Below are 4,113 nucleotides of genomic sequence, written 5' to 3'. Positions count from 1 at the left end.
GCCAAGGGGATCCTAGCACTTTAGACCAGGTGGTCAGCCTGATTGAGTGGTAAATGGCCACTCAGGACTTTATACGGGACTCTGCTCCACTACGCTTATGACGTCGGGCCCCGCTAACCCAGGAGTCTGGGAAAGGTCCACAACCCTCTGCTGGGGCCAATCAGAACTGAGCCCATGCTGAGGGGGTACTGTTATGATTGGGTCACCGAGGAGGAAAGCAAGACCAAGCTAAGCCACAGAAAACCAGAGAGGTTGGTAACTAAGCGGATTGCAGACCCCTGATCCTATCCACACAACTAGCAGTAGCCGTGGAGCGTACCTACGATGATTCTAGGCGCCTCGACACAGCCGGAGAACTAAGTAAGCCTAAATCAAGAAAGGGGAGATCTAAACTGCCCCAGAGCAGACCCCAAAGGAATAGATAGCCCCCAAACATATATTGTCGGTGAGACAAGATGAAAACACAAACGCAGGAAGGAAAATAGGCTGTGCAAACGATGGGGCTCACACTAACTAGACAGGACAGGAAAGGAAAGACACTGTCTGCAATCACGCAAAAAAAACCTGCAACAAATGTCCAACATGTCTGACAGAAAAATACTGAAGTCACTCGACTTCGCCCACTATATCAACACTCTGGCATATTCTGAAAGCAGAGCAAAAAGAGGCCAATCTAATAAGGGACAAAAACAAACTGGCACAAGCAGTAACATAAGGATGTAAATTCAGCACAGCCCCAGCAGGGGCTGGCTGACCACACAAAACTGAATAGACAAAACCAAACCAAATGTGAACAATAGCAAAAGAACACTTAGCTTGAGCATGCAGGGACTGAGCTGGAAACTAAGACCTCAGGAGGCAGGAAAAAATCACCAGCAGGGATAGAGGGAGTCGGCTGTCTTAAATCCAATCAGAAACTCCAGATGTCCAGTCGTCCTCCTCATTATCAGGTGGCAGACCTCTGTTAATTAGATCAGCTCCATTACCTCCTGTAACCATCAGAGGGAGCCCGGAAAGAGAACTCGCGACCCCTCTGTCAATATAACCAGCTCCACTACCTTCACTAGTAACCAGAGGTAGGCCAGAAAGTGAATTCACAACAGTACCCCCCCCTTGAGGAGGGGTCACCGAACCTTCATCCACGCCACCAGGCCGATCAGGATGGGCCCAGTGAAAAGCACGAACCAATCTATCGGCATGAATGTCAGAATTATCCTCCTGGCCATAACCCTTCCATTTGACCAAGTACTGGAGTCTCCGTCTAGCCAAACGAGAATCCAATATTTTCTCTACCTCATATTCCACATTGCCTTTAACCAATACAGGGTCAGGAGGTGCCGCCATAGGAACTACTGGCTCCACAAACCTCTTCAACAGAGATTTATGAAACTCGTTATGGATCTTAAACGTAATTGGAAGCGCCAATCGAAAAGAAACAGGATTAAGTATCTCCAAAATCTTATAAGGTCCAATGAATCTTGGCTTGAACTTTGGAGACGAAACCTTCATAGGAATATTCATTGACGACAACCAAACCATATCACCCACTTTAAACCGGGGACCAATGGTCCTATGCCGGTTGGAAAACCGTTGGGCTTTTTCCTTAGAGGGGGACAACTTATCCACCACTTGGTCTCAAATATGCTGCATTCTCTTGCCCTGAAGAAAATCGAGGATGAAACCCAAAGTTACAGAAAAAGGGCGACATCAAAGTGGCAGAACTAGCTCTGTTGTTTAGCGCGAATTCGGCCAAGGGCAAAAATGAGACCCAGTCATCCTGATCAGCAGATATAAAACATCTCAAATAGGACTCCAAAGTCTGGTTTGTTCTCTCAGTCTGCCCATTGGTCTGAGGATGAAACGCAGAGGAGAAAGATAACTGAATTCCCAGATTGGAACAAAAAGTTCTCCAAAATCTGGAAACAAACTGGACTCCTCTGTCCGACACAATGTTCTCAGGAATCCCATGCAACCGAACCACGTGTTGTAAAAACAAGGGCACCAATTCTGAAGAAGATGGCATCTTTGGGAGTGGTACAAGATGGATCATCTTAGAAAATCTATCACAAATCACCCAGATAACAGTCATTCTCTGAGAGACAGGAAGATCAGAAATAAAATCCATTGAGATATGGGTCCATGGCCTCTTGGGCACCGGCAGGGGCATCAACAACCCACTAGAATGAGAACGGGGTTTAGACCGAGAACAAGCCCCACAGGATTGCACAAAATTCCTGACATCACGAGATAAGGCAGGCCACCAAAAAGACCGACTCACCAAATCTATGGTACCAAAAATACCTGGATGACCAGCCAACGCGGAGCAATGAATTTCAGACATCACGCTCTTCCTCCACTGGTCAGGAACATACAATTTTCCCATAGGGCAACGCTCAGGTTTGTCCTCCTGAAATTCCTCCAGGGCACGTCTCAAATCGGGCGAGATGGCGGAAAGAACTACCCCCTCACCTAGAATGGCAGTAGGCTCGGTCACAATAAGAGAATCCGCAAAGAAACTCCTAGAAAGGGCGTCCGCCTTAACATTCTTAGTGCCCAGAAGAAAAGAGACCACAAAATTAAAACGTGTGAAAAACAAGGCCCACCTAGCCTGTCTAGGATTCAAGCGTTTGGCTGATTCAAGATGAATCAAATTCTTGTGGTTGGTGAGGACGACAACTTGATGTCTAGCTCCCTCCAACCAATGTCTCCACTCTTCAAATGCCCATTTCATGGCCAACAATTCCCGATTCCCCACGTCATAGTTACGTTCAGATGGGGAGAATTTTCGAGAAAAGAAGAAACAGGGATTCAGTTTAGAAGTCACCGGATCTTTTTGGGACAAAACAGCTCCTGCACCAATCGAAGAAAGCATCTACCTCCACCTGAAATGGAAGTGAGACATCAAGTTGCCGTAGAACCGGAGCAGAAGTGAATCTCCGCTTAGGCCTCTTTCACACTTCAGTTTTTTTGCATCAGTTCAAATCCGCCAAAAAGTCATTCAAGCGGATCCGTTGTTAAGTGATGTGAACGGATGGCACAGGATCCGTTTTTAGACGGATCCTGAAAAAATGCGGAAATTTAAAGGAAATGCTGGCCGGGAAGAGGAGAGAGAGAGAGAGAGAGAGAGAGATTTTTGTTTTGTCCGGCACCCAGAAAGAATTTCGGATTAAATGAGTGTCTGGAGGATCCGCCAGAGAAAAAAACGTTACAAGGTCCGTTTGGAAATCTTTGAGGAAGGTGACGGACAGCAACTTTTGGCGGATCCTCAAAAAAAAAGGATGCAACGGACAGCAATCCGTCACAATCCGCCATTAATGCAAGTCAATGGGGAAAAAAACGGATCCTCAAAAAAAATTTGAGGATCCGTTTTTTTCAAAACCTGGCGGATTGTGACTGATTGTAAAAAACGGAAGTGTGAAAGAGGCCTAAAGCTCCTGAAATCCCGAGACTGCCTCTAGACACCAATTCACCACATCAACGCCCTTTTTGGTCAGATCAGTAAGTGATTTGACAATACCAGAAAAATTACCTATAAATTTACGATAGAAATTAGCAAAACCCAAAACTTCTGGAGAGCCTTCAAAGAAGCGGGCTGAACCCAATCATAAATGGCCTATACCTTGGCCAGGTCCATTTCAATAGCGAAGGAGACAAAATAAATCCCAAAAATGAAATCCTCTGTACACCAAAGAGGCATTTCAATCCATTAACATACAGGGAATTTTCCCTCAAAATCTGGAACACAGTCCGGACATGTTCCGCATGAGAATCCCAATCACTGGAAAAGATCAAAATATCATCCAGATAAATGATCAAAAACTTATCCACAAAGTCCCGGAAAATATCGTTCATAAAGGATTGGAAGACAGAAGGGGCATTAGTGAGCCCAAAAGGCATCACCAGGTACTCAAAATGTCCCTCCGGAGTATTAAACGCTGTCTTCCATTCATCCCCATGCTTGATGCAAATAAGATTATACGCCCCCCTGAGGTCAAGCTTGGTAAACCAGCAGGCACTTTTAACTCTGCAAAATAAATCAGAAATCAGGGGTAACGGGTACTGATATTTAGCAGTGATTTTGCTAAGGGAACGACAGTCAATACAAGGCTTTAA

This window comes from Dendrobates tinctorius, unplaced genomic scaffold (assembly GCF_039654945.1).
Source record: "Dendrobates tinctorius isolate UK_male_01 unplaced genomic scaffold, ASM3965494v1 ptg000057l, whole genome shotgun sequence".
In the NCBI taxonomy this organism is placed as follows: Eukaryota; Metazoa; Chordata; class Amphibia; order Anura; family Dendrobatidae; genus Dendrobates; species Dendrobates tinctorius.
The sequence above is the reverse complement of the archived record's forward strand: the minus strand, read 5'-3'. Positions refer to the sequence as shown.